Consider the following 17634-nt stretch of genomic DNA (forward strand, 5'->3'; position numbering starts at 1 on the left):
CCATAGTTCTGTCAGTATGAACTGCATCTACATTAGAGGCCTCTGCTGGCACATCTCTGCTGGGTAAAAATTACACCTCTAACCCAATTAACCTTTCAGGAAGAAGTCTTGCAGCACAGAGACTGTCAAGATAACTCACTGCTCTGTGCCTTTCATGCACTGAAAGAAATAACCTCCAGGTTATCCACTCCAGGGATTGTCATTTCTGAAAGATGTCGGTCACCTGGGATCTTCAGTCATATATTTGTAATTCTAATTTTAAAATAGTCAGCCACTCTCTTGTCTCACAGCTTTAAGAAAAGGCAGCCTCAGATGTCCCAGAGTGTTTTATGGTGTAAACTATGGTCAAAATCTATCCTTATTTATTTTCAGGGATACTTCAAGTGATGGTGGTATTTTGGTAGGAATATTTCAAGTTATGATGGTATTTGGAAAACTGTATTCCTGGACAATGTGGCTGTCAATTCTTGCCTTTTGGTCAGCCCTTTCTTATTTCTTAACACTAAGTTCTCACTAGGCTGTATATTTTATGCCTCTTGCTTTCTTAAATAGAAATGGCTACCTGAAATGTCAGGCATTATTCATAATGGGGAAATACCACACAGCTCAGGAGGAGATGTTTTTTGTTTCTTTTGTTTATTTTTTACTCCTGCATCCAAACGTGCCTCTGGTAGGTAATTCCCTCACCTCATGAGGTGGTTTCAGCTGCAGCTGTGCTGACCAGCACTGATGAATATTTGTGCAAAATAAAGAGCCGCAAGGCTTGACTGGCTGACAGACTGGAAAAATGAAGGTTTTTTGAAGACCCACAGGTATCATGGGAACTGTTAACTGCAAGCTGTCTTCCCTAAATCCATGACTTGCAAAGTGCTCTTACTCTGGAATGAATAAATGCACATTTTTACTCCAGAAGGGACTCCTTTTCTTCATAGGTGTTTGAGGCAATCATCTGAAAACTATTTTTTCCCCACCTTTCCCCTTTCTCAGGAGCTGAAGCACATATAGTGCTAGACTGCAACAACAGAGCAAAGATGGGGTTTCCCTGTGTTCTGCAGGCAGCCTTTTTTCAGAGCTGGAATAACTTGGAAGCCTCATTCCCCATCAGCAGAAACTTGTGGAATATATTCTCTCGGGGTGAAAACCCGTGCTTTGGGTGGTAGTTCCTGAACCATGCTGCTGGAGCAGAGAGAGGGCTTGTGGTGGGAAATGGCTCACACGGGAGTGGGGCAGAGCAGCGTGTGATGTGTGAAGGTGGGAATAGATAGGGCAGAGTGAAGGGGTGGCAAGGGCTGCTAAGCTCTGGCCACCCAGTCAGGCCAAAGTCTGCATGGGCCTGTGAGTGGCAGCTGTTGGCACAGCTCTCTCCACAGTTGGGCTTCAAATGGATCCAGCCTCCAGGCTGGCCTGGGTGTCCTGCGGCCAAACTCACTTCTCAGAACAGGCAGGCTTGACAAGAGCTTCTGTTTATGAATAAGATACACAGGTAGGATGACCTGTGTCAGAACTGTTTGTTGTATTTTTTGAGTCTTTATTTGCATTGTAAAAATTGTGATTTCCAGGCTGGGGTGGTTAGGAAGTTTTCAACCGTTCCTCATGCATTTCATACACTTTCTTCCCTTCTGTCTGCCCTCATTGCTCACATTACAAGCTCTCAGAGGCCGGGGCTGCCTCTTACCCGTGTCTGTGCACAGCGCTCTTTGCAACTGAGCTCTGTCGAGGCCTTTGGATCCTGCTGTTACGCCTATAATAATTCATAACGCCCAGGGCTGCGCGCAGCAAACGCGCCGCTCCTCCATCCCCCGTGTCCCCGCGGATGCCCGTATCTCAGCGCACCCGCGGGAAACTTTTGGTTACAAAGGCACACCCAGCCGGCCCTGGGCGGCGGGGACAGCGGCGCCCGGAGAGCACGGCCCCTTTAAATTCCAGCTGTGCGGCGGGGGGCAGCACCGCTGGCGGCGCGGCGCGGGGCTGGGGCCGGGGCCGCTGCCGGTGCGCGGCGGCGGAGAGCAGCCGGCGGCGGGGAGCGCGCAGCCCTGCGCCCGGGGAGGCAGCGGCTCCGGCGCCGCGGTGCCTCGCGGAGGCGGAGAGGATGAGGATGGCTTCTGGCTTTTTTTTTTGCCTCCTCGCGACGATTTCCATAGTAACCTGATCGAGCGGTGCAATTTCGGAAACTGGGGTGGCTTTATTACCATTTTTTTCCTCCCCATTTTTTTCCCCCGCTTCATCCCACCGCTCCCCGAGGAGTGCCAGCCGACAGGTAAGGTGCCCCGACCCCGCGGGGGTGTTTCCGCGCCGCCGAACTTCCCAGGGCGACAGCGGCCAGGCGCGGGGTCCTGCCCGCGGGGCTCCGCTGTGCGCGGCCGTGGGCAGCAGCCCGGGGCCGGGGCCGCAGCCGGGCCGGCTGCCGGGGGGCGCACGTCGGGGCGGGGTGCCGCGGTACCGGGGAGCCCGGCGGGAGGTTACCCCCCGAGGAGACCGCCGAGCTCTTTTTACCCTCTTTGTTTGCTTGCTCCCGGAGAGGGTTTTATTCTTCCCTTTGTTTCTCCCTCCTTTTCTTCTTCCCCCCCCACCCCCCCGCCTTCATCGCTCCCCTGCTTGGTTTGCTTCCTTGATCATCTTTCCTTCCTCCTCCCTTTTGTGAGGGTGAGAAATCGCACGCACTTAGCCTTAAAATCTGCGGCGAGCGAGGACACAGCCAGGCGGCAGCCCGCTCCCGGCTCCCGCGGCCGGTACCTGCCGCATCCCCGCTCGTCCCCTGCCCCCGGCCGTGCCCCCGCCCGGAGCGCCCCGCTGCCCTCCGCAGCCTTCCTGCTGGGGCGGGCAGGGGACCGCCCTCGCCCGTCGCGTCGGAGAGGAGAGGGGCACAGCAGCCCAAAGCATCCCCCAAGCCGGGTGTCACGGTCTGGGTCCCTCGAGGGGGAGAAAGCACATCGTGGAAACCTGTGAGCAGGTTAGTCTAGAAGCTTCTCCCTCCATGACCTGCTCCATGCCCACCTGCCTGTGCCCGTCCAGAGAACCTGGGGATGGGGAGCACATCTTGCCACTGCGTCGGCGTTGGGTTGGCAAGGATACTGATGGCCCCGTGGGTCCTGAGCCACCCAGCCCTGCCCCACAGCCTTCTCATGCAGCCCTACATTTTCTCCCCTTCCTGGGTGGGCAGCACGGGGAAGGCCCCGGCAGGTTTGGGTTAGCTGGTGAGGACTTAGTCCAATTGTGATCATACTTGGTTGGTAGTGCTATGGCTCTTGCCAGGTGGTAGTAGTTCACCAGGCAGTCTCTCGTAAAACTTACTGTTGCTTGCCATCTTTCCTAGTGCTCTGGGTTTCATCCTGAAATGGTGTTTTTGACTGTGACTACATTCTTTTTTTTCAGGGGATGGGGGGGGAGTTGGGGTGGGTAGGAAGAGGGGAGTGTTTGTCAATTTTTACATCATTTTGCACTGAGCACAATGAATAGCTTAGTCTGCTCAAGGCTTTTTGTTTCTGTCATAAGTGATCAATAATCATCTGCTGGTAAGATGATCTTATTACAGAAAAAGCCAAAGTGCACGCTGAGAACAGCTGGAATACAAGGTCAATAACTCTTGGGTTATCAACAGTAAACCTGCTTAGCATATTTGAAAATGACGTATTTCTTTCAAAGTAAAGGCAACTTCTAGCCTTTGATGAGCTTTATTTTCTGTGCAAAACAGTCAACATAGAAAACAAGCTTTCCTTCGGAGTAGTCTACTCATGCTCATAAACATCCCTGGACCTCATTTAATCTTTCTCTTTAGTGAAGGTGGACGGGAATTGCAGTCCTCTTAGGTAAGAAGAGTTTTTGTAGCCCCCGATACAAAGGTTGGTTTGTTCCTAGTGCCCAGCAACTGCTACAGGCTTTCCAGACACAAAAGAAAGGCGTAGTCTGTGGCCTGAAGATCGTGCATGCTAAAAAGGCAGTCAGCTGGAGGGTATCACAGATCAACAACCAGCTCCGCCGCCGCCGCCTGGTAACTGGCTTCATTCTGGGAAATGTAACAGTTCAGAGAGACGAGGCATTGGTGCCGAGGTGCTGGTGGCTCAGAGAGGACTGCCATAACCTTCGGGTCAAGCCTGGGGAATGAGGAGCCGGGGCTGCAAGAGAGGGGGCCTGGACAGGAGGAAACACTGGGGGCAGGTGAGGCAACCTTTCCAGAGAAAGCATTGGATTACAGCACCGAAGCAGGAGAGTGAAATATGAAAAGGGAGCAGGGCAGATAATCGGCAGGGGAAGAGGTTATGCGGGGACTCAGAGCCTAACATAAAAAGCTTGAAGTAATGAGTTTAATCTACGAAATCTAGTTCTTAAATTGTATGTGCTTGCCAATTAGCTAACCATTCTGCAACTCAGAATGGAATTCAGATTGTATCTTGGTAAATGTATTGACTCTGAAGTGCTGCAAGGAGAAAAAAATCATTCTTTCCTCTTTCCCCTACTGTGGGCTTTAAATATGAAAAAAAATCAGATCTAAGAATTGAGCAACCTTTTAATATACTTACTTTCCTGAGTTCACACGCTATCTAGCCTAGACTACCACAGTTAAAATAAAAAACTCCTATGGTAATATGACTTCAGGGGGCCAAATTCAGAACAGTTGAAGGGCTTTTTACCAGTGAATATTGCTATGCATTGTGAGGAGGGGTCACCATCAGTCACAGAATGGATTAAAGTGCAGGAGATGTGAGGCTGTTACCTTGCAGGGAGAAAAGCACTTACAGTATATTGAGGGAACACATGGCCCTCTTGGGGTCCTCTAATGAACACTTAAACATTACATGTGTATAAAAAAGAGTTGCAGCATAACCTTTATTCTCCTGTAATAGGGAATGTGTTCATGTATGTATTAGTTTATGTGTGTCGTAACAGCTTTCAAAATGGCTGAATTATATTGATTCAACTAAAAATACTATGAGCGAATAGCTGAAATTAGTTTGAATTTCAGTTTGAGAGAATTGTAAAAATAATGTCAGTTTTATATCACTGGACAGCTAGCTGCAGTAATTCACAGGAACTAACAAAAGCCTTCATAAAGCTGTTGTTTTATCCAGATTTTACTGGTATGGACTTAGGAAAAGTAGGCATGAGTCAATGCCAGAAATTGCCACCAAGATCAGAACCCTGGGCAAGAATATTTACAGCTGTGTTTCAGAGTCTGGGAATGTTTGCTTTAGATGGCTGGCAGTGCTGTGCTTTATACTGCAGAGGATCAAAAATTCATTATGTTTGATTGGTAACACAGGGATGTAATAATGCAGAGTTTCTCATTTTCTTGGAGAAGTGTTATCTAATTTGTGCTAAATTTTACAGTTATGCTCCACATTGAGATGGATCAGAGGTGTACGGCTGGGAGATGTGTAGCTGAGTTTTTTAGCAGGGAATCTGACTTGCACTGATGCGTATGCATTTTTTTGTACTAACCTCCTTGTGGTATTGCCTGCACGTGCTGATGAAATAATCTGCCTGAGAACTGTTAGAATTTGTATGTAAGGAACTGGTTTGTTTATATGTAGATCAGTTATTACCGCAAAATAAATGCATGCATGGAAAATTGTTATCACAGATGGATGCTGGCTTCTGAAAACTGGGCCTCTTTAAGATAAACTTCATGTTTCATGTCAGAGAAATAAGCAAGATGGGGGCAAAACCACTACTGAGTTTTTTATTTCGTTCTGCTTATGCCAATCAGTATAATACACATTGCAAGGACCTGATACTATGCTTGCCATGAAAAGACTTAGGATTTTGTCAGTGTCAAATCAGACCCACATTCTCGCTGTCTGCGTGACAACCATTATAAGAAATAACGTGGTAAAATTTCCTTGAAGAAACATTTTGTAAAATATGTAATTTATATTGGTAATTGCTGTATGTTTTGCTTGTGCTCTAGTGTTTCTCTTCTGCTCTTGAAAATGACTGCATACAAATAACACCTTGTAGTTGTTTTTTTTTTTCCACTTCCCCATCTATATTTAGAATTGTATCTATTTAATTGAGTGACACATGTTCATCTGTTAACCCAAAAAAGACAGATAGGATAACGGGAGAATGAGGTGTCCTCTCTTCTCAACTGGACATTAGCAGACCAGGATTCAGCTTTGAGTCCCATCTCTTAGCATTCCCAAGGCTCACCAGTCCTTGTTTCTGCTTTCAGTCCTCTGGATTTGGACTACCTAGAGGCATTGCAGAAACCCTGTGCAGGACAGAAGCATTTAAAAAGGTCAATCCTTCTTCTGACAGAGCTTCTTGGTCCTCACTAGCTTCTTGGAGCACTGGTTCACATGGTTTTCTGCATGCAAATCAGGTGTCCTCTGGGGACAGTGTTGGATGGTGCAAGCACTAATGCTCCCTTCTGTGTAACTGTATCAGGATGGCAAAAAAGGCTTTTTCCAGGGATTTGTCTGAAATGGAGCCAGTGGATCTTGAGATCCACTGAGCTTTGGCTGTTAATTTTTGTGGATGGAGATGGTCAGGTCTCTCAGGAAGAGGCAGGTAAATGTCACTTACTGCCTTGACTGGTTCACAGTGTTTAAATGGAGTCTACAGAATGAGTCAGGCTCATGGCTCCACAGAGCAAATGTGTTCCACATCCAGACACGTACGTCAGGAGACGTATTTCAAATGAGACAGCAGTGTCCTTCTAGACTAATTCCAGCAGACAGAAAGGAAATGTGAGCAAGAAAAATAAGGTCATGCCATTGTGTCTAGTGATGACTTTCGATCTCTGGTGACTTTCCATCTCTGAACTTAATTTAAACAATAATAATTGCATTCTCTTGCACCACAATACAGTCATGACTGTTTGGTTTACTTGTTCTGCAGCAGTAGGTGCTAAGCTCTAATTTGAAACAGAGGTGGTCCCAGTTGGTTCTTGGAGGGTAGCCCACTGATGATACCTTTTAGATGGAAACACTGCAAATAATTGAGCAGTAACTGAAAGCTGGTGAATTAATAGTGTTAATAAAGTGAGTTTATATTTATACCGAACCAGAAAAATATTTACATGAAGTTAAAAAAGCCTAAGCGCTAGTAAGGGTTGTAAGAGAGAACGCTTGACTGAGAGCTGACAGAAATAGTAGCAATTGTTGTTTCCCCAGATTTTAATCAATCTTCTGTCAGTGTCAAATAGAAAACAAGAAATTTTTTTGTTATTTTTTATTGCTCATAGAGAAATAAAATGTGATGCTGGAGTACTTTTAGGTGGGATGTCCTGCAGTGTACTAAATAATTTTATTTAGAGGGAAAATAAATCTAACAGGTTTACATGTCATAAAAACAACCTGAGATATTTTTCACATTAGATTTATTACATAGAAATATATATCTTTTACATCTGTTCTTTGTGGAAAATGTGCTGCTTCTCTCTGTGTTATTGACATTTTCATTAAGAAGATGATAGATGCTGCTTGAAACAAAATATTTGGCTGAAGACTAGCAGAATCACTGTTTTAGGTTTGGGAAGAAATATCCTCCATAAGGAAGATGCTACAATCTGTTAATGAAGCATTAATTAAGTTTACAGTTACAGATATGAAATTATGGTGCAATTACCTTTTTCAGGAGTCATTATTGTATTAAGGGTTCTGTTTTGTTTATATTTGTCTTTTTTCACAGTGATGTCTATTAACTCTTACAGTGAAATGTTACTTTTCCTCAAATGTGTGTAACATCTAACTTTTTCTGGCCAATTTGTTCACTTCCACCTTGTTTTTATATAGATGTCCATGTCTTTGTGTTAAAAAGAAAACCAATTCTAGGTAACACGGCAACTTGGAAGAGCATGTCAAAACCAAAATTGTTTATTTGTTCATTATGAACAATGCTGTTTACTGCAGATGAATGGGTTTTATGGTAAAACTCCAGCTGGACTATAAAACTTTCATCCTTGGACTATGTCCTAATATGTTGTTATTAAGCTTTAAAAATCAATAAAGCAGGGGGAAGTACATGAAATTGGCAAAAGTTAAAATAATGTTGAGGAACTGGCAGTTAAAAATTGTTGATGGAACAGCTGATGAATTTGCAGAAGGGCCTAAGATGATAAGGGTTGTTACAATCTATTTAAAACCATTGCGAATTCATGCAGTATTGCTCTTCTGGAAGCAGCAAATCCACATATCCTTACAGAAAGTCTTGACTCACAACAAAGCTGATTAGTCATCCAAGACACCAAAATAGTTAAAGCAAGAGTCAGTATGTCTTGGAACATACACTGGAGAATTGATGCAGTTATTTGAAGGCATTTCAGCATGCATAAGGCACTGACTTACACTATAAACTATTAGGTAATATGAAACTCCAGCAAAATCACTATTATTTAATTGTGAAGCTTTAGCTGCTGTATTTTGGGGCATGACTTCTTTAAGAGATATGTGAGGAAACTGAGAAGTATAATTCTGAAGAATATAAGAAAGGAGTAACTGCATGTAGGAATTGACTCAGTAAAAGTGAAAGCAAGTGAAGTATGTCATGTCTGCACTCACGCACACACCAGTTTTAGGGGAAAAAACCTAGCAGTGATTTAGTCTGAAGCAGTAATAAATGAACTAGGCTGTTACTTTAGAGGGTCTGGGAGGAATTTGTTTATCTTCTGTGGCTAGAAAACACTGTTTATGTAACCTGTTGTCCTTTCTCTTGAGTATCAAAGCAATCCAGTGGTTCTGTGTCACCATGATGCAGAGGTAATCAAAGCAAACCTTCAGAGACTGTCACAACATTGTCATTATTTTGGCAGAGTATTGGAGATAATTTCAATGCAGAGGCAAAGAAACTCTGCATTGATAAGTAGGTTTCAGTCTGGACAGCTGGGTAGAAATAAACACTCCCAAGTGGTCCGATACGAGTTCAAAACCACCCTGCTGAGACTTTTATTGTTAGTAGAATACAGTGCCCAGATCATGAATTACTTCTAAATAAAAGCAATGTCCATTTAGCTTTTTTCTCCCTCCCTCTATCCAACACTAACACTCCTACAATCTGTGCTAAGGCACGTGGAGGAGAAGGCAGTGATTGGAGACAGCCACAGTGGCTTCACCAAGGGCAAGTCCTGCCTGACCAGCTGAGGGGCCTTCTGTGATGGAGTGACTGCATCTGTGGACAGGGGAAGGGCTACAGATAGTGTTTATATGGACTTCTGTAAAGGCTTTGATGCAGTTGCCCAAAACATCCTACTCCCTAAATTGAAGAGAAATGGATGTGATGAATTGTCTGTTAGGTGGATGAAGAATTGGTTGGATATCACATCCAGAGGGTGGTGGTCAGCAACTCAGTGTCCAAATGGAGGTCAGTGACAAGGGCTGTCCCTCAGGGGTCCGCACTGGGACCAGTGCAGGTTAATATCTTCATCAGTGACATAGACTGTGGGATTGAGTGCACCCTCAGCAAGTTTGCAGAGAACCGAGCTGAGTGGTGCAGTTGACACAACTGAGGGATTGGATGCTCTCCAGAGGGATTGGACCTGGAGAAACCAGCCCATGGGCACTTCATGAGGTTCAACAAGGCCAAGGTGCTGCACCTGAGTTGGGCAGCCCCAAATAAAAGCTGAGGGATGGAGGGATTGAGAGCAGCCCTGCTGAGAAGGAATCAGGGATACTGGCAGATGAAAAGCTGGATGTAACTAGAAAGCCAGTTGTATTCTGGGCAGCAACAAAAGCAGTGTGGCCAGCAGGTTGAGGGAGGAGCTTCTGCCCCTCTACTCTGCCATAGTCCCTCATGGTACCACATGGATTGCTGCATCCACCTCTGGAGTCCCCAGCATAAGAAGGACGTAGACTTGTTGGAGGGGTCTGCAGGAGAGCCATGAGGTGATCACAGGGGTGGAGCACCTCATGTATGAAAACAGTCTGAGAGAGCTGGAGCTGTCAGCCTGGAGAAGGCTCCACAGACACCTTATTGTGGTTTTTCAGTACCTTAAGTGACGTACAAGAAAGATGGAAACAGACTTTTTAGCAGGGCTTGTGTGATAGAACAAAGGGTAATGGCTTTAATCTAAAAGAGGGTAGATTTATATTGGACATAAGGATGACATTTTTTACCATGAGGGTGGTAGACACTGGAACAGGTTGCTCACAAGGGTGGTAGATTTCCCATTGCTGGAAAATGCTCAGCACATTCTGAACTGAAAGACATTTTAGTTAGTTTTTAATAAGTAGCTAAAAGGAGTTAAAAGAATGGACTTCTATAACAAGTTACTATAAGTGTAGTACAAGGACTATACATGCTCATACATGTAAGCAGTTTCTCACCCCAAGTTATTAATAAACAGATAAAAAACAAAGTGACAGTCTGCATCACTCAGCTAGGTTTGGCTGGTTAATGGAAACATGTTATGGGAGTCTTGCATGCAATAGTGGCACTAAAAAAGATGCAAGTGAGCATTTGAGCCTAATGTTGACACACTATTAGTTTGGATGACAGTGTGCTACTAACATTTAAATCCACATTTTCTGTAGTGCCTTTTAAATGATGCTTGTGTCCTTGTGATTATTTTGTTATCTCTAGCTGTTCATTTTCATGGAGTCAGTTTGTGAACACTGACTTTTACACTGAGTCAGTTTTGACTAAAGCTCTGTACTTTGTTTTTTAAAGGTCTACTACATTAGAAACAAAACATAAATTTCCTTATTTACAATAAGTTGGCTGTAAGATAATTTTCTGTGATATCATCCATAGAAGAATCAATTCTTGCTACATTCTAGCCCATGTCCTTGCTATTCATTTTGTATGCCTTGATAGAAAAATAAACTCAAATACCCTTGATTTTTATTTTCATTTGGGGGGAATTGACAAATATCTCAGTTGTAAAAGAACTTTTTTGGTCTACACCAAATACTGTATCCTTTTCTTGCATAGTATATTGCAAATAATTTGTGTTATGGTAAAAACCAAAGCTCCTTAAGTTATCTTTTGGATGTAAAATAACCACTTTGGAGACAACTGGCTGACTATCTTGAAAGCACTGTCATATTCTGTGGTCATTTGGGGTATGTCCTTGGTTTATTTCTACGTTTTTTAATTTATTATTTGTAATCTGCCTTAGAAAAGTAGGCAACCATGCTGGTTACACGCACAGAATAACTGATAGCCTAAATGTTGAACAGCAAAGTAGTTAACAGCTTTCAACCTGTGTAAAGTAAAATCAGTTTCCCTAGTTCTTAAGGATCATTGCAAGAATTTGCTAGCATCAATGACATGATTAAAGACCAGATTAACATCAGGTGTGGGTCCATGAAATTCCCAAGTGTACAAATTTACAAGCACTTTTTAAAGCTTACAGAATGATATAGCTAAAGGCTGTTGTTGGCAATCTGCTCCGCCCTAGCTTACTCATCCTCTACTCATGCTGATGAAAACTTCAGTGCAGTAACTTCATGGCGCATAATTCAATGATGTTAAAATAGGATAATTTATTCCCTTCTCTCTCACATTTTATTTCCTTCTATTAAAAAATTTCAAGCTCGGAAGTAACAAGGGAGTTGAGTTCGTGACCTGAATATAGCTGAGATTTACCTGCAGATTTTTGCCAGTCCCATCACATGCTCCTTCCATTTTCATACTGCTGTTCACTCTACTAATATCACATTAGTTTTTCATGCAAAGACTTTTAGGCTCTGAGTTCCAATATTTTTCATTTTATGGTGATTAGTCAATGTGTGCAAGTCAAATCCTGATTTATTCCAGCCATTAGGTGGCAGAGATTCTTGGGTATTTGAACTACAAGCACTACATTTGCCAGAAGCAGATGCTTCTGATGTTCCAACACACATATTTTGTGATCTTCACCAGTCAGAGCTGCCGAACTGGTATGTCCTTTGTTGAAGAATGAGAGGGGTGAGTAAGGTTTCTCTCAGGAGGGAGAGGGAGGTGGCCTCAGGAGGTTCAACACACTGTCCCTTGCAGATAGAGTGGTTCTAAACTGAAGTAAGGATGGCCTCAGCATCATCTCTTAGCTCAGTTTCTTTCTCTTGTAGGACCTGGACTACCTGGCAGTTTCTTTGTAGCCCCAGTAGGAGAGTTACACATGACAGAACACTAAATGAAGCTTGGTGCTAGGTTCCTTCCTGTTGCTTCATTGTTGCACGGGCACACAGGATTTCCAGTGTGTGCCACCAAATACTGCATAGGCTAATGTTAGCCTAAGGTTGACTCAGTTATTAAAATGCAGATGCACTGCTGATAAAGTTAGCACTATCAATCCTCACATTAATTTTCTGAAAATGTGTGGCACATTTTGAGAAGAAAAAGGGAAAAAACTAAAATATGCATTTTCAGAAGCTGTGAGTAATGGAAAGTTTAAGAGGGCCCAAGATGTTTGTTTCTCTTTCTTTTTTAAGCCACTTGCCCAATTTGCTGAATAACAGTGTGTGTTTAAAAAACCACAAATGCCCATTCCTAGCTGTGCATGTGTGTATTAGCCCCTGTGTGGACCCATGCTATTTCAGGGGGTAGAGGACAGAGCCAGTTCTGAGCTGCTTGAGGCATCATCCTCCTTCTACCCAGCCCTCTCATCCATGTCTCCTGCGAGATAAAATGACCGATAGTGTTAAGTGACCTATGCTACCACTTTCCACTTTGAGATCCTGAAATAGATTTTCCGTGTGTCTGATGTGAAAATCCTGACAGTGCCCTACAACCTTTTGCCTGAAGCATGCAGGAGAGCAAATAGCAGATATGGAGGCACTTGAGTTTAAGGCTGAAGAAATCTGTCTGCAAAGTTGGAACTTGCAAGTTTCTACATGGCATAAAAATGGCCTTCCCTGACAGATTTCTGGAGTTGGCTAGAGTAATCATAAAATGTACATCCTGCTGCACATGTGAAGTGCTTTCCCATCCAGAGCAGCACAGAGTAACTCCACAACAGAAGAGTAATTAGCAATAAGGTTAATGGACTCGACACAATACAATAAGGCCTGAAGTTATAAGGAGACTTGTTTTGGACTTACAGATCCCAGACTTATCTGTGGTTTTGAATCTGGGCTGTCACCTGAGAGTATTCACCAGGAAGCTTGTCTGGATATAATCAGAAGTCAGATCTTTTTTTAATCTACCTGCTAAAATCAAAGATGTTCAGTGCAAGTTGCTACTCTTGAAGAGCAGTTATAAATTTATCTATTTCTTTAATTCAGTAAAGCATGTGTTCAGTAGAGTGGAATTAAACCTAATGAGGAACTTGCAAGCTCGGTCTCTCCAACCAGCCTTGATGTGCCAGAGGGCAGAGAGTCTCCTGACTGAGATATACAGGTGTTTAAATCTCACTGGTGGGTTTTTTTACTCTAATTTCTAACATAATCACTTAATGGAGTTTGAGAAATATTTTCTGAGTAAATACAGTAGCCTTTGTTTTCACTGCTGAAAGGACGACTTGGGAAAAATCTTCGTTCTGTAAATACAAGTAATGATGTTGAGATTTGCTTAGTATCATGAAGACAGTTTAGGGAGAATTAAAAAAACATCAGTGTTAGAAATGAAAAAGATGTATTATACCAATAGGTTCATTCTACCTTGTTGGAAAGAACAGAAGAAAAAAAATTAAGTTATCTTTTTACCCTTTTGGTACCTTTCCTTATTGATATGAAAATGCTTTTGAAATTTTTCAAATACTGCTTTATATTTTCTAGATAAGTAAAGAACATATAGGAACAATGTCTGCTTTCCTCTCTTTGCTTTTCTTTGTTTTTTTTTTTTTTTGTTTGGTTTTTATTTTTCCCAGTGAATATGATAGAACACACATTCAGAGAGGGATTATTTTGGCTGGTTCCATCCCAGCCCAATATATTTTTTTTTTACTGAAGATTTCTGGCAACCCTTGAGAAGCAATTTTAATTAATGGCCCAATTATTAAGAATATACCCACTCAGAGAAGCATTCTAAACAGCACAATTGTAAAGGTTAATTGTTCAGATATAATTAGAGCCATACTCTATCCTGAAAAGTGCTTATGAATTTCTACAGTCACATTATTTAAATAATTTAAAGCTATCTTGGATTAATGCCATTATCTCTAAAATCAAAATCTCCTCCATAGACCTTGGTTATCGTCTTGCTTATGATATTTTTGTTGTGTTATGATGTCAGTGTCTTCAAGGTAATAGTGAAACTGATCTTCTAATCTTTAAACAAATAAACAAACAAAACAAAAAAAAACCCAAAAAACCCAGGCAAACTCTCTTTAGAGGAGAAATGAAACAGTAGCTTCTCTCTAGTGGTCGTTCCCTTCAGACTTTGGAACAGAAGGCAAAGCCTGTTTTCTATGCAGCAGTTTCCTGAAGATTAACTGCAAAATAATTACTACTTTTCAGTTGTGTGAATAAGTGAGACACAAGGCAAGAATAGTTGGAGGGGTATTGAAAGACAAGGAGGAGGTGATGGTGTTAATGGAAAAGAAGTGGGTGGTAAATGCACATTAAAGACCCTGGGATATTAACCTTTGACCTGCACATGTTGTTTATTTTATTCTTGATTAATGTTTTTAAAATTTAGAAGGAAAGGCACCTTTTGGCCATTTAAATGATGCGCACCTTCAACAGTAATACACTTCTCTTTGTTTTGTTTTTCTATTGGGAAGGGGAAAATCAAATTACGCTGCTCAGGCTCCCAGCCATTTGACTGCATTTATAGCAGTAGTTGATGGCCTCTTATTTGAAGCCTGTGTGGTTTCATTGGGAGTGCAACACATGCTGCATTCATCCAGAGGATTAACTGAATTCTCTGAATTAGGAGGGTGACCTTGTCGAACAAAATGTGTTTGGAGATGTGAGGTATTGGTTCTCCTTGCTTTTTAGGGAATTTTGGTGTTCAGCCTTTTTTTTTTTCCTTTTCTTTTTTTTTTTTAATTCCTGAAGTTTGTAGGCTAGCTTCTTCACATTCCCTTTCTTATTTTTGTTTTTGTGTGAGTACTCTTAACACGATAAGATGTCAGTGTCTTCCAGATAACCAGTGTTATCTGGAAGTGTAAACCAGTGTTTTATCCTAAAAAAAACAAACAATGAGCATTAGACAAAATTCTGCGTCTGTCACACCTATAGGGTCCTCCTGCTTCCCAAAGGAAACCACTTGCAAGAATCCAGTTTGGCTTATTAAACTTCAGCCATGCATTGAGAAAGGCTAGCTCTAGGGTGGACGAATTGGGCTAAATACTGCTCTGCTGACAGTCTTATTATATTTCACATTTTAACTCACAGTAATAAGTAAATTGTCATCTTTGTATGTGACCTTGTCATATTTCCAGAACAGAATCAGTGTGATCAGTGCAATTTACTTGATATGGTATTTTACATGACCCCCTTAAAAAAAAAAAAAATCAAATTCCCACTTTCAACGTGAGATATTAAAGAACAGATATTTTAGGGTTGTTAAAGGTCTTTGGGTACCACGTTCCCATTGAATTGTACAGATCTCTGCTGTAGCTGTGAAGTTCAAAGGTCTTGAAGGGGAAACAATCCCCATTTTCATCCAATCCTTAATCCAAATTTCTTGTAGCAATACAGCATAGCAATATATATATACTGTTTTACTATAGATGTTCCTCCTCGCATTACATGACTGTCTCCTACATATGCACCTACAATGAGCTTTGCTTTGAAAAATCAGCATAATGAAATGTTTTTTAGTTGTAGACTTTAATCTGTTTGCATGGTGTGCAGTTTTATTTCTGTAAACATCAGATATTCATATCTGTTATTTATGTAAATTTCTCTGTCTGCTATAGATTTGCAATCTTTGCATATTCTCTATTGAACTTTGATTATGCTGTTTGTAAAACATAGACAAGAATTTAAAGCCCATTCCTGGTGATGATGAAGCATTTTCTTGCTTCTCCGAAGTATACTTAATCTTTTTATTTTATCAGAGGTGGAACTTAAATAAATACATCTGCAAAGCTATCTGAATGAGGTTGTTTTTGTTTCTTAAGGACCTTTCAGTAAACGTAATATGACTGAAAAGAGCTGCTGTGTGTGGGAGTAGTGTTTGAACTGCTGATTGCTGCCAAAGGTTACTGGAGTGAAGAAAAATGAATCCTTCAAGGCAATTAAAAGTAATATAATTGATGAAACTGAAGCTGCTAATCCCTTCCAGTTTCATATAACTTAAGATTTAGGGCATCATGCCAGAGACATAAGCTACAGAGAAGGTGAAAGCCACTGCTAAAAGTTTTGTACTGGTGTGTCTTCTGGGGAGGAAGGAGTACCAGGAGCAAATCACACTAATGCTCTACACACTCCAGTGGCTCCCTGTTCAATCCAGAATACACTTTGAGGTCCTGATCCTGCTGCTTTTAATGGACTAGGGCCTGTTTGGAGACTACCTTTGCATTTTCAGCCAGGATGCTCAGGTATAACAAAGATGCTGCTGTGATTACGGCGCGGTGTGAAGCTGGGAGCCAAAGGCTGAGAGTACTTCAAGCACAGCTTGAGCGACCAGCAGAGGTGAGAGTGAGCCTGGGCCTGCTTATGGCACCTTGTGAAGACCAGAATTTTCCCTATACATCTTCTCTCAGCGCAGAGTTCCAAATGAGTTTAGTTCTCATAACAGGAAAGAAGTGAAAAGAGGAAAAGGGTGAAGGGGTAGGTTAAAAAAAAAACATGGCAGTAAAAAAAGCCAGGGGAATGTAGTAAGTATGTGCTGTTCTGGAAAGCATGCTGATTTAAAAAAAAAAAAAAAAAAAAAAAAAAAAAAAAGCTTTCTGCTATTAATTAAAATAATTTTCATCCAAACCCTAAAATAGACATATTTCCTATCTTTCTTAAAAAAAAAAAAAAAGAAAAAAAAAGAAAGCATCTCTGATTTTTATCCATTTTGTTTTTTTTTCTTTTAAGATGAGAGTTGCCTGTTGCCTCATTTCAAATATCAGGTTTCTGTGCTCTCACAAAAATGCATGTAAACTACAGGGTAGTTGAAGTGTCATCACTTTAGGTCTGCTAATACCAGTGTGGTTTCTGCGTTAGCAAAGAAAGATTTAAGAGGGAAGAACAGCTGAACCCAGAGGTTGGAGCATTCCATTGGCAGAAACTGTTGCTGTCCTAAGCAGGTTAGCTGAACTTTTAATATAGAGAATTTTTAGCTTATTGTGCCACAACCAGGAGTTGGTTCTGTAATATTTGGTACTATGCTTCTACTTTATATTTACACATAGTCAAAAAAAGGATCAGGTCAGGTAAGCCCATGTAATTGGTAAATGTCCATGTAGATCAATCTTGGCGCTCTGTAGATTTGTTGCTATTGAAGGAACTCAGCAAAAGACAGTGGAAGCAACTGCCTCACTCCCTGTGCCAGGTCAGTGGGATGTGGACATCGAAGTCACTTTCAACTTCTTAAATATTATGTATTTTCACACTCAAAAGAAGCAGGCTTACAGAGAAAAGCAGGATTTTTTTTCTCTAAAATTCAGCAGATTTTTACTATAGCTATAGCTAATCTATGAGGGAATTAATGCTGTGGGAAGCAGGCATTTATACTGCTGCCCATTTGTGCAGCGTGTGCTTCTCCTGTAACATAGGGGTTCATGGAATTTAAAATGTCTTTAGTTATATCAACTGTGGTTTTTTGAGGTTTCCCAAGATAATATTAAGAGAAAAAGCTCACATGGTGTTCATCTTTATAATGATCTCTTCTCTTAATCAT

General features: G+C 41.9%; 1 protein-coding gene across 3 annotated transcripts in view; it reads left to right on the plus strand.

The window, feature by feature from the left end:
* Positions 1–2137: 2137 nt before the first annotated feature.
* NAV3 (neuron navigator 3) overlaps positions 2138–17634 on the plus strand; it is a 509706-nt gene continuing 494209 nt past the window's right edge. Inside the window, exon 1 of one of the 3 annotated variants that reach the window (XM_038153422.1) lies at positions 2138–2257. The gene's annotated coding sequence lies outside the window, so the exon portion shown is untranslated. Of the gene's footprint in view, positions 2258–2840; positions 2951–3437; positions 4156–17634 lie in introns of those variants that run through there. The other 2 variants (XM_038153423.1, XM_038153424.1) reach the window with 2 other exon arrangements.

This window comes from Motacilla alba, chromosome 1A, assembly GCF_015832195.1.
Source record: "Motacilla alba alba isolate MOTALB_02 chromosome 1A, Motacilla_alba_V1.0_pri, whole genome shotgun sequence".
Lineage (NCBI taxonomy): Eukaryota > Metazoa > Chordata > Aves > Passeriformes > Motacillidae > Motacilla > Motacilla alba.